The sequence below is a fragment of the Arvicanthis niloticus genome, chromosome 2 (assembly GCF_011762505.2).
Source record: "Arvicanthis niloticus isolate mArvNil1 chromosome 2, mArvNil1.pat.X, whole genome shotgun sequence".
NCBI classification, from domain to species: Eukaryota; Metazoa; Chordata; class Mammalia; order Rodentia; family Muridae; genus Arvicanthis; species Arvicanthis niloticus.
In genome coordinates, this window is record NC_047659.1 from 120,448,400 (window position 1) to 120,464,568 (window position 16,169).

The following is a 16,169-nucleotide window of genomic DNA, read 5'->3' on the forward strand; positions in this document are numbered from 1 at the left end:
GGCTATTGGTTTCACTGTGTGAAGGAAGCATCACTCTTAAAATACATGAAAATGATGAAAATGGTGTTTGCATGCAGCCATGGTTTTCCATGATTTTGCCACATCTGTTTAGTCTGAGGAACCATCAGGTTTGTCTATCCATTCACTCACTGGTGGGCACTGATATAGTTTTAGTTTGGGGACCCTGTGAATGAGGCTGCCAGGAACACTTGAGTCTTTGTGTGGATATGCTTTCTTTCTCATGAGGTGTAAGATCCCAGCAACTGAATGCCTTCCAGCAGAATAAAAGATGAGTGAACAGACTGTGGGAGGGGCCTAGAGTGAAGAATATTTCCATTGCTCCAAAATTCCCTCATAGCCCTCAGTCAGTCTCCCTCTGACCTCAGCCCAGCATCAATGTTCTGCTTTCCTGTCCTACAGTTTTGCCTTTTCTAGACTTCAGATAAATAGTCAAAATGTTTATTTTGGGGCCATCTTACTAACTTGGCATAGTGCTTTTGGGTTCATCTCTGCTGTTACATGTACATGTCAGCAGTTCAATGTATGTTTTAAAACTCACCTTAGGTGTGTCTTAGAAATCGCCCGGAAATAAGTGAGTGGTTCAGTGAGCCTTAGGCCGACTACTGAGTGAGGAACGCTAACTGAGATGCTAAGTGATACAGCAGTGTCCCAGGTGCACCGCAGGCTCATGTGTCCCTAAGATCCTGCAGAGGGCCAGGAGAGCACTAAGTTTCCTAACACTGACCTGACATGTGCCCCTTTCCTTCCTATCTACGTAAGTATAATGGAAGTTTCCAGATGCTGCACCTTATGTGGTATTGGCAAGCTTGAAAGCAGGGACAGCAGGAGCCACCTGGCTTCTGGGCAGTCTGGCTCTTTAGAAAGTTGTGAAAACATGGAGCCAATGAGACGATTCAGTTAATAAAGGTGGTTGCTGCCATGCTTAAAGAACTGAACTTGATCTCTTGAACCACGCAGAAAAAGAGACCTACTTCAAGTTGTTCTCTGAGTTCCCACGTGTGCTCAAAAAACAGATAGATAGATGTAATTTTACAAAAGAAATCTGGGAAAATATGAATGTCCTCACTGAAACTGCTTATGTTAAAAAATAAAGGTTTTTTTTTTAATAACTAATGCTACTTAGAGTAACATGCAATGAGCTTATGATTATTAATGTATAAATTAATGTACTTTCTTCAACCTCCTGGGTGCTAGGATTATAACCAGAAGCCATAATGATCAGAAATTCCTTTAGCTATAATTGTAATCACTGCCAGTACTGCTGATTACAGTGAATCTCCAGTGAGCAGCCTGTCCTTAGCAGTTGGGAGAAATGAAGCCTGCCCTCAAGGCTCAGGGCTTCAGCATGAAGGGAATACATCTCCTCCTTCAAGACCCTGAATGGGAACTGGAGTCCTCTTAGAGGTCCATGTCTCTCCACACTTCATATACCCAAGTCCAAGGACACAATTTTTCCCCTATAAACTGTATAATCATTCAATGTTTTGGGGCTTTTTTGTTGTTTTATATATTTTTTTACTTTATTTATTTATTTCATGTATGTGAGTACACTGTAGCTGTCTTCAGACACACCAGAAGTGGGCATTGGGTCCCATTACAGATGGTTGTAAGTCACTATGTGGTTGTTAGGAATTGATCTCAGAACCTCTGGAAGAGTAGAGTCAGTGCTCTTAACAGCTGAGCCAACTCTCTAGCCCCTCAATTGTTTTTTTAGTCACTTAGTGCACAGACAGGACTCACAGGCCATGAAACAAAAGGGAACTGTAAAATAAATGCAATGACTAGATTTTCCATGGGCCCCAGAACTGAACCATTAGGTAATTCTACTTACACAGCAGTATTGATGGTAACAGTGGTGGTGATGGTACAATGTCTATCTTCACTGAAATAATGGTGGGACTGCATTAGTATCTGTGTGTGTATCTGTCCGTCTGTCTCTTGTGTACACACACTCTCTCCCTATCAGGAATACAATCAATGCACTTAAAGAGGAATACCTAAAACACTCTAGGGATTGCATTGCTACCCCTACCCAAGGCTTGATTTTTGTAATGTACTTGCTACTTTCTGGGAAGGTAGGAGAAAAGAACATTGGATTGCTTGTATATTGTATCTTAATGCCTGGAGAACTGCTTGGTAACTTTGTAAAATGGTGGTTGAAGGAGCTGTGTCCTGCAGTTGGGGGGAGATAAAACAGGCAGGTCGGCTCAGTGGGTAAAGGTCTCTGCTGCCAAGCCTGTGTATGACCTTAGTTGGCTCCCACATGGTAGAAGGAGAGAACCAAACTCTACATGTTGTTTTCTGACCACACAAGTGTCACACACACACAAAATGGATAAATAATGAAATCCAGGAAATAAAGTAGAAAAACATATATAGCATAAGCAAGGACTTAAAGTGGGGAGAATGCAACATGCAGACACTAATAATAGTGAAAAAGGAACACAGGAGGAAGGAACCCCCCTTGACATGAGGCAAGCTCATAACCAAACCACTAATCCAAAGTAGAACTTCAAAGTGAAACACCAGTTACGACAGGATATTCACTGCCATCAGCATGACTTAACACTATCCTACATGTGTATGTTAAAACAGCTAAGCAAGGGAAACACAAATTATAACCCTTAAACTAAAAGGATAAGAATGGCTGATAGTTTATAAACAAAATACTCAATCTCTGGAGGTAGCTCACTGACAGAGTACTCGCCCATGGCACGTGAGGCTCTGAGTCTAATCCCTAGTACCACAAAAATTAAATCAACCAAAAAATCATAAAAAATTAAAGAGTCGAAGAGAAAGTAATTTGTTGTCCAATAAGTTCCAACAGCTTTCTCACATATCAGGACTTACAAATTAAAATATATATGCTAGAGGCTAGGAATACAATTCAGTGGTACAGACTTGCTTAGCGCATGCAAGGACCCAACACTGTAAAATAACAAGAAGGAGGAGGAGGAAGAGGAGGAGGAGGAAGAGGGGATCAAACCATAACAAAAATATCTTCAAGAATCATAACGAGAAATTAAGAAAGCATCTGGTCTTATATACAGTTCATATAGAATGTGACCTCAGCTATTTGGGAGTCTGAGGTAAGGAGGATCCCAAGTCTGCTGAGGCTGTAGAATAAAAGAGGACACTCTGAACAACTCAGTGAAATTCTGTCTCAAAAAGAAAAGATTACGGGGCTGGAGAGATGGCTCAGTAATTAAGAGCACTGACTGCTCTTCCAGAGGTCCTGAGTTCAATTCCCAGCAACCACATGATGGCTCACAACCATCTGTAATGGGATCTCATACCTTCTTCTGGTGTGTCTGACAGCTACAGTGTACTCATATAAAGCAAAATAAATAAATTTAAAAAAAAGAAAAGATTACATATTTCAAAATGCCTTTTCTTTTCTCTGATACTATAATAAATGAAATTATTTATCTTCATTTTGGCGTTGTTCATTATTATAATGCTATGAGATTAAATGTTGGTATACTCCTCAAATCCTACACTCTTGCCAGCCTTGTCTATGATTTCTGAAAGTCTGGCTTTAGGTGTGTGTGTGTTTTATTCATTTGTTTATTGAAGTGGGTTTGGCATAATGCTGCATGTATTATAATGTTAATTCAGTCATGTTCCTCAGGTGCCCTCTATCACTATTTTGGGACACTCACACTCACCTGCTAAGCAGGTGGGGCTGGCAGGCCAGCAAGCCCCGGAAATCGCCTTGTCTCTGCCTCCCTAGTGAGTGCTAAGACTACCATGTCTGCTACTTTTTTTTTTTTTTTTTACAATTTTATTTATTTATTTTTACTCATTCACTTTATATCCTGCTCACTGACCCCTTCCTGGCCCTTCCTACTCTACTCCCCGTCCTTCTCCTCTGAGCAGGTGAGGATCCCTCTGGGTATCCCCCTACCCTGGCACTTCAAGTCTCTGCTTCCTCCTCCACTGAGTCTAAACAAGGCAGCCCAGCTAGTAGAACATATCTCATGTACAGGCAACAGTTTTGGGGATAGCCCCCATTCCAGCTGTTCAGGACATGTGCTACAACATAGATGTCCCTCAACAGAAGAATGGATAAAGAAAATGTGGTACAGCTATACAATGGAATACTATTCCGCTATTAAAAACCAAGACATCATGAATTTTGCAAGCAAATGGATGGACCTTGAGAATATCATCCTGAGTGAGGTAACTCAGACCAAAAGGACATGTGTGGTATGTACTATCTTATAAGTGGAGATTAGCCGGGCGATGGTGGCGCACGCCTTTAATCCCAGCACTTGGGAGGCAGAGGCAGGTGGATTTCTGAGTTCGAGGCCAGCCTGGTCTACAGAGTGAGTTCCAGGACAGCCAGGACTACACAGAGAAACCCTGTCTAAAAAAAAAAAAAAAAAAAAAGTGGGAGATTAGCCATAAATACAGGTAACTATGCTATATTACACATACCTAAAGAAGCTAAACAGGAAGGAGGGTCCAAGTGAGGAAGCTTGAATGTCACTTACAAGGGGTAATAGTCATAAGAGGCAGATGGAGAGAGGGAGTTGGGAGGGAGGGGACATGGGGAGAGAGGAATGGGAGATTCAGGATCCGGTGTGGAGGAAAACCAGAGAGATGGCTAGATAGCCATGAAAATGAATGAAAATCTGCTACTTTTAAAAGATTTATTTATGTGTGTGTGTGTGTGTGTGTGTGTGTGTGTGTGTGTGTTTGTGTGTACAGGTGTTGCACAGGTGCCATGGAGGCCAGCAGAGGGTACAGGATGCCCTAGAGCTGAAGGTACAAGCAGTTGTGAGTGGCTTGGTGTGGGTGCTGGGGACTGAACACAGGTCCTCACCAAGAGTGCGAAGTGCAGTAAACCACTGAGACATTACTCCAGCCCTCTGCCTGCTATTTTTCATGTGGGTTATAAGCATCAAGCTCAGGTCCTCACGCTTGCAAACCATGCACTTTATTGGCTGAATTATCTTCCCAGCCCCACATGGGTTTTAAAGGATATTTTTCTATTTTGAGTTGGTTTGAATGTTTTTATCATGAGGAGTGTTGGAATTTTTTAAAATGCTTTTCTTCTGTATCTACTGAAATGACTGTATAATTTTTTGTAGTTTATTAATATGGTGAATTTCACTAGTTACTTCTAGATATCAAACTTATCTTCAGGATAAAATCTCACTTGTTTATGATATACAGATACTTTTTAATGTGTTTCTGGATTTGATTTGCCAGTATTATGTTGAAGATTCTATATTTGCACTATGAGAGTCATCACCTGTAGTTTTATTGTGAAATTCTGTCCAGTATTATCATCAGGACAACATTTAGAAAAGTTCTTTAAGTAGAATATGTTTCCTTGATGTTTACTTTATATAAGAGTTTGTGAAGACAAGTTGTTAGTTTGTCTTCAGAGATTTGGTAACACTTTCCTGTGAGGCTACCTGGTCTTTCCTCTTTCTTTGTAAATTCTAAATTATTAAGCCATCTCCATGCTGGCCACAGGTCTGCTTAGAGTGTATCTCTCATTGATCTATGACAGAGCCTTCATGGTTCTAGGAAGTTGTCTATTTCTCCCCTCCCTGTTGTCTATTTTAGGCACACAACTGTTCATGGTATTCCTCCGTATTCCTCCATGAGCATGCTTTGTTTTAAATTTCTGTAAAGTTAGAAGTCACTTCCTTACCTTCATTTTTTTTTTTTTTTTTTGTTTTTGTTTTTGTTTTTGTTTTTTTGAGACAGGATTTCTCTGTGTAGCCCTGGCTGTCCTGGAACTCACTCTGTAGACCAGGCTGGCCTCGAACTCAGAAATCCGCCTGCCTGCCTCCCAAGTGCTGGGATTAAAGGCGTGCGCCACCACTGCCTGGCCTTACCTTCATTTCTAATTTTATTTATAAGCCCCCCGTGTATATGTATGTGTGTGAGAGAGAGACAGACACAGAGAGATCTGCACAGAGAGAGAGTCTAGCTAGAAGTCACAATTTATCCTTTCAAAGAATCAATTTTTGACATTATTGATTTTTCTCTCTTATATTCTCTTTCATTAATTTCTGTACTACCCTTCACCTTGGTTACTTTATTTTTATTCTCTTCCTTAATGGGTCTTAATGATGAAAGTTACCTTGTTTGACGTCTCGTTCAGAAAGATAAAGATATTTCCCACCATGCACTGCTTTAGCTATGCCAATAAATTCTGGTTGTTGTACCTTTGTTTTCATTTTCCTCAATGTTGTGTAATTTCCCAGTGACTACCTCTTTGAAATACTGCTTTTAAGAAGTCTGTTCCCATGAAATAATTAATGACCTGTATTACAAGGGATGCCATTTGACTATATAAAATGCTGGTTGCTATCACAGACATTGAGAAAAGCATCAAAACCCCTCATTGATAGAAATGCACTGAATTGACTTCAGTGAGTCTGCACAGGGCTTCCTAAATGACTTGTTCATATGAGCTTTGTCCTAGGGTCCTAAAGCCACTGTGAAACAGCTTCACAGAGACAAGGTAGAGGGTAATCTAGGTCTCAAGGAGCAAAAATCTCCCTCTGACCTACCACTCCCCTTCACCTGTTTCTTTTTCATCACAAGGCAAACCACAGACACCACAATTTTTCTTAAGTCATATCATGTAAACTATTGTCTCTGCTGACCTTCCATAAAACTCTTATTTCAGATGGGGTCCTGCTGAATCAACAGGCCAAAAAGCTGACACATAGGCCTTCTAGGGTTCTCCTTTTTGTCCAGTCCTGTTTCTATGTGGTTGTTCATGTTTCAATTGTGCCTATGGGAAGAAGAAAATGGGAAGCCACTGGGAAGCTGGACAGTTGATCTCATGGACTTGTGGGAAGGTGAACAAGAACTCAGCCTCTGCACAGAGAAGCCAAACTCTGTGGAGATGGAAGGTCCTGCACTTGGAACCCTTTCAGACCTTGTCCCATGTATTTCTTTACTTTGCTCATTATTTGTGCCCTTAACACACTTTCTCATATGGCTGAGGTATAGCTCAGTAGATAAGAGTATGAACCTCAGTTCCAACCTCAGGTGGACACACACACACACACCCCTACACCTTTAGAAATAAGGTAGCCAGTGAGTACCGCAGGGTTAGGCTTCCCTGGTTATTCCTATTGATCTCTGCTCCTGCACCTGAGGCTTCAGATTTCACTTCCCTTGGGGTCCTCAAAGTCCCTTTAAGTAGCTAGATATCAATAAATACCAGAGCTTTCAAATCATCTATCAATCCAACTATCTGATGGGAGTGGTCACTATCCGATCAGCTTCTAGAGGATAGCACATAAGTTTCCCAGACCCTTTCTTTCCTAGATGTATTATCTCAGTCACTGCAACTCCACTGGCTCTGTCTGTCAGCTGCCTGACCTCAGAGAGATCGCAATGCCATAGACCCCAAGAAACCAAGATCACTAGTGTGCTCCCTGACAAAGGCAGGGAGTGAAAAGTTACAGAACCTACCAGAGGCTACAGAGAGGCAGATACAGTTTGATTTTCCCCAAGCCTCAAGCCCATGCCCCTTTAGACAAACCCATCATGCCAAGCTTACAGCTCCTGCTCCACTAATGTCTACATCTACTGCTCTTCAGAGGCACCAGTAGCTTGACATTGCAGAGATCACCAAATCATGCAGAGGGTTGGGGGAGGCTAACTCTCCAAGCAAGTGGTAGGCAGCAGTAACTTCATTCTGAGGACACCTGTACCTGCCTATCTATCAAGAATTCTGCTACAGTGCCTTCTGTCTAAGATGGCATGCTTTGAGCCAAGTGGTTTTGGGTAAATTCAAGACTGTTTCTGATACACCTAATAGCCTGTGCACCAGTGAGTCTTCTGGAGAATTGCTGGGCCATGGCCAGAGCTGTCCCTGTTTGAGGTCATGGAAGGATGATCTTGGAAGGATAGTATACTGTACTCTTCTACTTTTAAGGTCAGAGGTGGCAAGTGAGTTGCTTTGCTTAAGGAAACATGAGCAGAAAAGTCCATCCTGAGAGATGAAGAAAGGATGTGTAGAGCCATGTGGGGCCAATGGCCTGGATCCTCAGTGACCACAACAAAAATAGCTGGAGCACAGCTGGACTAAGTGCCATGCTTCAGAGGCCTTGGTTCTTCGGCAAAACCTAAGGCTGCACTATTGTGTTTTCCTTAAGCTGTCTTCTCCTTGGGTCTCTACCTGGAGTCTTATCAGCTCCTTTCTCCTTCCCAACACCTACTCTGCCCCACAGTTTCCATCTTGCAAACACTGCTTGCCCAAGTGCCTTGTAGTATTTCGGTACTTCCCTCCCTGTTCACTTGCAGTCTGCACCTAGTCTTCTGGTACCTGCTTCAATCCTTTTACCTTTAGTCACCTCAATTACTCCCTCTCAATTCAGACCAGTAACATTTCTTGCTCAGACTAGCCATCTCCCTGACACCACACAAAGTCTGTTAACTAATTACATTGCTAGGGATAGACTCCAAGGTGTCACACATACTAAGCAAGTATTTTGCCACGAGCCACACTCCTGCTCCTAAAACCTTTTCTCCTTTTTGTTGTGCTGTGAACCCCAGGCTAGCTTTGAATCTGTGATCCTCCTAGTTCCATCTTCAAAGTGTGGGGATCACAGGCTGTGCTATTCTGGTAGTGTAGTTTCAATTGTCAACTTGATAGAATGTAGAATCATGCCTCTGGTATGCCTGTGGGGGATTACCTTGATTGAGGTGGGAAGATCAACTGGGCTGGTTAGTTTTTGTTCCAAACTTGAGTCATTTGGGGAAGAATGAACCTTACTTAAGAAGAGGCCTTTATCAGATCGGGGTATTTTCTTAATTAGTGATTGAGGTAAGAGGGTCCAGCTCATTGTGGATGGTACCACCCCTGAGCAACTAGTCCTGGGTTGTATAAGAAAGCCAGTAAAGCGAGCCATAGGGGCAATAGAAAGCAAGCCAATAGACAAACACATTGCAGATGGTGCCATCTCTGTGTGGGAACCAGGATTTTATGAATGGAGAAGGGAAACTGAGCAGCAGCATGTATTACTTACTCTCTGCTTCTTGACTATAGATTCAACGTAACCAGCTACTTAAGTGTCTGCTGCCTTGAATTCCCCAACATGATGGAGTGTACCCTTGAACTGTGAGCCAGAACAAACTCTCTGTCACCTCTCTGTCAGAGTATGTTATTACAGCAATTAGGAAATGTATTACAGTAGTTAGGAAAGTAACTATCATGCCAGGTAATCACTTATCATTATTCACATGTATTAGTAACTATGGCCAGTCTGCATGTTTAGGTGGGTTAATTTCTAAATATGAATGTAATTAGAAGGCCTAACAGTTCCTTCCTGTGCATAATGACTATGTACTGGATGGTCTACTTTGGAGACCAATGTTCTGGTCTTCTGGAGAGACCTCCATCTGCAAGCCTCTGCCTCACATCTGATTTGCTCTAGTGCCATATTCTACTGTGTAGCCAGAGAAACCTTTTTAACATGTGACTGGCCACGTAGGTGCCCTGCTGAGCATCTCGGAGATTCCTGCTGATGCTCCACTCAGCACATGCTCACTGGTCTCAGTCCCCCAGATCCTTCAGTTCCTCACACACACTGTGTTTCCCCACCTGGAGCTTCCAGCCCTGACCTCAGCCAGGTCTGCTTCACTGACGCTTATGTAGTCTTCCTGGGACTCTGGTCTAATCTGATATTTCTTTCCCCTCCATAGTCTGTAAGGGAATAATTAAATATATAATTTCTATTATGTCTTTCCATGATATACAATGTTGTTGACACTGTCACCAGCACCTAGCACTTGGGTGCTCAAGAAATGCTGCTTATGAAATTAATAACTTAACAAAGGAGAAGTCTACAGTTTCTATCAAGAATCTTCTGATTTGGTAAGAAAATGAATTCAGGAGGACAACATTTTTTTGAAGGTGGTGCCGAGCATCACACCCAAGACCTTCAGGTTACTAGGCTAGCACTCTACCACCAAACCCCATATACCTCCAGCTCTAGACATCAAGCCCTTAGAACAGCTTGCACCAGCAATATGTTTTCAAGGAAAGTAATAATCTATAAAAGTTTGCAAGATTAAAGTGAAATAAATATTATGTAGCATATGTATCTAAGGAAAGTATTACATAAAAAGTTTACATTTTCATCCATAAACAGTCATGTAATGTTAATAGCTAATGAAGGTGAAAGGGAAGTGGTGCATTTAAAGATCCCAGGCAAAAAAAAAAAAACAAAAAACAAAAAACAAAAAAAAAAAAAAAAAAAACAAACGAGGGGTTGGGGATTTAGCTCAGTGGTAGAGTGTTTGCCTAGCAAGCGCAAGGTCCTGGGTTCGGTCCTCAGCTCTGGAAAAAAAAAAAAAAAAAAAAAAAAAAAGACAAAATAAAGATCCCAGGTAAACAGGTAAAATCTTTATAACCTTGTCACAATCACCTTCACTACAGTGTTAAAATTGTAAATATTCATACTCTGACTCACCAAATCTCACATTACCCAAAGTAACAAGACACTTTTTGAAAAAGGAACAGATTGAACACTAGAAAATCACTAATAATAGCAGAAAGTACCCAGAAAAGCCAGATCCGTAGGAAGTTGGATTAAATAAATGATGAACTCATGTATTATGAAAATGCTGGGTATATATCATACAGATTCTTCACAGAGAGAAGTATAATTATTCTTTTAAAATCTCCCTGATGTCATGATGGGCAGCCACGAGTTCCACTTGTCCATTCAACGGCCACTTCATATCTGTGCACAATAGTGTCCTGAAGGCATGCTAACAAACCTGTATCATTTCCAGGCTACATTTTTTATTGGTTATTTTATTTATTGACATTTCAAATGTTAACCCCTTCCAGTTTCGCCTCCACAAACCCCTATCCCCTCCCCTCCTTCTACGAGGGTGCTTCCCCACCTGCCCACCCACTCTTGCCTCAGCACCCTAACATTCCCCTACCCCAGGTCAGTGGAGGCTCCAGTCTACATTTAATTCCCTTCTTCTGCTTCTGCATAAGCAGTCTGGACCAGGACCCGTACACCCGTCTTCAAATGGGTCAAAACACAGTAAGGGGCAGGACAAGGCCACAGAGGAGAAAACCCCACACAGAGCAAGCATTATCAGGAGGAGCAAGAGTCTTGGCAGAGCACACAGGGTGGCATTCGGGCCACATGTGGTCCCCTTGTCCACAACAGATCACTTCTACTCCTTTGTGTCTTTCAGTCAGACAGCATTAAGGCATCCCAGTAGTACAGAGGAGGCCAGAGTCAAACAAGGAAGACATGTGCTATGTAAATGTTAAAAACAATGTCATCTCTATATGAAGACTTGAACCCAAATACACCACACAGTGTGGTGAAGTTACAATTCATAAAATCATATGTAGAGCTGGGTACAGTGGTACATGCCTGTAACCCCAGCACTGGGGAAACTTGGACAAGAATGAGTTCAAGGCCACCCTGTGCTACATTGTGAGACCCTTTACAAAAACAAACAAACCAACACCAAAATCTTAGAAAGAAATGCAAATTATGCTCGTGTGTGCTGAGATTAAAGCATCCAAATGTAACTAGAAGGGTAACTGTTGCCCAGGGATAGAGAACTTGTAGCTATTTGTTTGTTTTCTACTTTATACCTTCCTATATTATCTGAAAATGTATTTTTTAAAATTTATTTATAATTAATTTAATTTATTTATTTTCTGCATATGATTACACCACCATTACTCTCTTCAGACACACCAGAAGAGGGCACCAGACCCCATTACAGATGGTTGTGAGCCACCATGTGGTTGCTAGGAATTGAACTCAGGACCTCTGGAAGAGCAGTCAGTGCTCTTAACCACTGAGCCGTCGCTCCTGCCCAAAAAATGTATTTTTAACAAGGAACATAGTCACTTTCATTAGTATTTTTTTTTTAATCTCTTCCCTTCTCCATCTCACTCCGGTCCAAAGGAATTTAGTTAGTTAGTTAGTTATTATATGTAAGTACACTATAGCTGTCTTCAGACACCCCATAAGAGGGCATCAGATCTCATTATGGATGGTTGTGAGCCACCATGTCGTTCCTGAGATTTGAACTCATGACCTCTGAAAGAGCAGTCAGTGCTCTTAACCGCTGAGCCATCTCACCAGCCCCATAGTCACTTTCATAGTCAGAAAAACCTAACAAGTTTTGGAAGAACACTGATTTCCATTTGCTGTTTTTTTTTTTTTTTTTTTTTAAAGAAAATTGTTTTTACACAAGTAATTTCTTCTTTTCTTTTTAGTTTTTCCAAGACATGGTTTTGCTGTGTGGTCTTGGTTGCCTTGGAACTTGCTCTGTAGACCAGGCTGGTCTCAAACTCACAGAAACTTGCCTGCCTCTGCCTCCCAAGTACTAGGATTAAAGGGGTGTGTGTGCCACCACTGTCTGTTGTAACACAAGTAATTTTTGATGCAAAAATAAATTCTTGATATAGTGTTAAGTGAAAAACACTGTAAGATGGTATATTCAATAGGATAGCCCTGTGGCTGGGAGTAAGATGCTTGCTGTCCAAGAATGGTGATCTGAGTTTGATCCTAAGAACCCACAACTTTAAACTTTAAAAAGTTACAGTGTAATGGCATGCATTTATAATCTCAGTGCTAGTGAGTCAAAGATTTGCAAATCCCTGGGGCTTGATGGTCAGCTTAGCCTAATCACAGTACTTCAGGCCAATGAAAAGCCCTGTCTCAAAACAATAAGGTGGACAGCTCCTGAGGAACAACACTCAAAGCAGATACAAACACCCAATCATGCAAGCATGTGTGCACGCGCACATGCACGCACACAAGAATACACTAAATATATAAAAAATACATTAAATAAATTTAATTTTAAAAATACTTGAACAGAAAATTTTACATACAAGTTTAAAGATGACAGGTTTAACTGTTCCTTCCACTAAAATAACAGTACAAAATTTAAAGATATAAAACCATAAGTACCAGTAATGAGAGAAGAGGCATCAATTACACTTGGAAGCTAGGGAATAGAAGGACTCCAGGGAATTAAGCCAATAAGCCTAAAAGGCCCTGAATCAGCATGTGAGCACAGGAGCTGGTGGCATGAGGTTTGCAAAAGTTGCTTGAGTTGAGACAAGAATTATGACAATTTCACACCACACAGACAGACAGACACACCCGATTCCTATTTCATAGAACAGAGTGGGAATCACAGTCCTTGTCTACGAGAACACTGAGTTTATTAATTCAAGAGGATAAAAGAAAAGGCTTGAAACAGAGTTCCAAACATACTAAAAACATAGAAAATGTGTCAACTGTGAGCTAAGGAGCTGGGGGAGGGGCACGATGGAAGAAGGGCATGTTGTGGGGAGTATGAAGGTAGCAGAAATAGGGAGTGGAGTATAGATAATGAAAGATACACTGTAAAAGAGCTGGGTAGTAGTGGTGCATGCCTTTAATCCCAGCACTTAGAGGGCAGAGGCAGGAGGATTTTTGAAGCCAGCCTGGTCTGAAAGCTAGTTCTAGGACATCCAGGGCTACAAAGAAACCCTGTCTCTAAAAAACAAAAACAAAACCCAAAACCCAAAAAACAAAACAAAACAAAAAACCCAAAAAACAAAACAAAACAAAAAAAAAACCCAAACCAAACAGAGATAAACAAAAATATACTATGAAAGTATCAAAAATTTAAAAATATTATTTTTATAAATGTTATATAAAAATATTTTCTACATACATATTATTCTTAACAAAATTTACTTGATTAAAATTTCATTTAGTGTCTGTTCTTAATATTATGCACTTCTGTACTACTACTGTGAAATCCAGCTTATACTATTACTCAACTATGCAAAATATAAGGATGCAAAATGAATTGTGTAAGGAGCTTCACAGACCTAAAAGAACTGCATTATGCACCAGTGTGTTAAAAAGATACTAAGGAGACAAAGAGATTTAGGGAGTGGTGATTGCAGGGCAAGATCCCACCCAGCTAAGCTTACTGTCTGTGCTTACAGAGGCAGGCAGATCTCTGAATTCATTTGCAATGTTAAAAATGTTGTCTCTTTCTAAGAAGCAGGCGGCTGGGGTTATGGGATAGTGGTCACTAGGAATGACTGAATTGATAAGTAAATAAAAGACTGGGCCTTGCTCTGAAAGAGCTGAGCTATCTGGAATAGCTGTCTGGAGACCCCCAGAGAGGACTGTCTCGAGCAGAACACAGGCTGTCAGCTTGAACCCCAAAACTGACTGAGTCATTTTTTCCCCTCTGGTCTCAAACACCCTTTCTCTCAGAACGCCTCCTCCAAGCTGAGGCTGGACCTTGGCACCTGAGCTGCCTGTCATTTCCCCAGTGCTGGAGTTACAAATGTGTGCCCTCACACCCAGTGCTGGTTCTGTGGGATGTAAAATTAATTAATTAATTAGAAAGTGCAATGTCTGTCATGGTATTCACCACCTGATGCCTCTTAGATACTTGAAAAGTATTTGTTAAGTGAATGAAAATTCAAGTAAAGAAACAGGACTTTAGAATTCTTTTCACTTCAATATAAAATATTATTCTAAATGTTCTAGATGCTATGGGAAAGGGTAGTTCAAGAACTGGAAGGATATATCAGTCAGTAAAGTGCTTACCTTTTAAACATAAGAACCCTCTGTCTAATGTTTGGCTGTGGGTCTCTGCATTTGTTTTGGTTAACTCTACTGGGTGGAGCCTCTCAGAACCTCTCAGAATGCTAGCTAGGTTCCTCTCTGCAAGCATAACAGAAAATCACTAAAAGTGTCAGGGATGCCGGGCAGTGGTGGCGCACACCTTTAATCCCAGCACTTGGGAGGCAGAGGCAGGCGGATTTCTGAGTTCGAGACCAGCCTGGTCTACAGAGTGAGTTCCAGGACAGCCAGGGCTACACAGAGAAACCCTGTCTCGAACCCCCCCCCCAAAAAAAAAAGTGTCAGGGATTGGTTCTTGCCCATGGGATGGTTCTCAATTTGGGCCCAAAGTTATTGGTTGGCATTCTTTCCATTCCACTTTTTACTACAATGCTGGCTGGCAAAATAGGTGTCTTTAATCAAAATTTAACTTTACATGTTGTAGATGTAACTGACACTTGTCAATAAGACTTGAGATACAAAAGGCACCCTCAGAATACTAACATCTGCATTATGTTGCCCACTTGAGAATCCCTATGTCTTGTCTTCCTTGGGCTGAGAATAGAGCAGAAAAAGTTCCCTTCCCTTGTGCACAAGGAAGGCCTGGAAGCCAGGATGAATTGCACATCCTGCCCAATTCCCGTCAAGGCCAGTCTAGGACTACTGAAACAGCTCTTGAGATCACTGGTGTGCTTGTGGTTTTCTTTAAATAAAACAGCTGGGTTTGGTGGTTCATGCCTGTAATCCCAGCACTTGGGAGGCTGGAGCAGGGGCAGTCCCAGAAATTCAAGGTCAGCCTAAACTCCACAGACAATTCCAGGCCAGCCTGGGATACAGAGCTAACACTTTGCACTTTGTCTCCAAATAAATAAATAAAGGGGGGGTGGGGGGGTGGAGGGAGGAAGGGAGGAAAAATAACAGAATTTTATAAGGTGTACACTGGGAATTTGTTCTCATAGGACAGAGTTTATTTTGTGACATTTTTTGTTACCCAAACATAGGTACTCAGTAAAGATGACATGTTAAAATACAAATTAAATAACTAAGCTCCATTTTTACTGTGTTATTGTAGTTGTTTGAGACAGAGTCTTGCTGTGTAGACCCCTACCGCCAAGCTAAGAATTTCCTATGTGGACCAGGATGGCCTCAAATTTGTACCATTTCTTCTGCCTCTGGTCTCCTGAACTAGGATTACAGGTGTGAGCTGCCATGCTTGGGTTTTCACTGTATTACCAGCAAATAAGGAAAACTAACAATACCAACCTGGGCACAACAATGAACACAGGAGGCTGTGACAGTAAAATTTCAAAAGCCCCTAATTTCAAAAACATGCTGGGCACAGAAGCAACAATACTGGAATTATTCTCAGAACAAAAGATTATTGACAACACCAAAAGTTAACATCCTCCCACCTGCAGTGGAGAGCTATCCTTGGACCCAGCATTTTACAATGAAGAACCTACCAAGGGGCTGAAAAGATGACTCCTCAGTTAAAGAGCACTCACTAGCTTCTCTTCCAGGTTTCAGGTTCAATTT

The 16,169-nt window shown here is 41.4% G+C and overlaps 1 protein-coding gene across 3 annotated transcripts in view; it reads right to left on the reverse strand.

Moving 5' to 3' along the window:
* Abhd12 (abhydrolase domain containing 12, lysophospholipase) overlaps positions 1-16,169 on the reverse strand; it is a 68,140-nt gene that overhangs the window by 26,144 nt on the left and 25,827 nt on the right. The gene's annotated exons all lie outside the window — the stretch shown is intronic.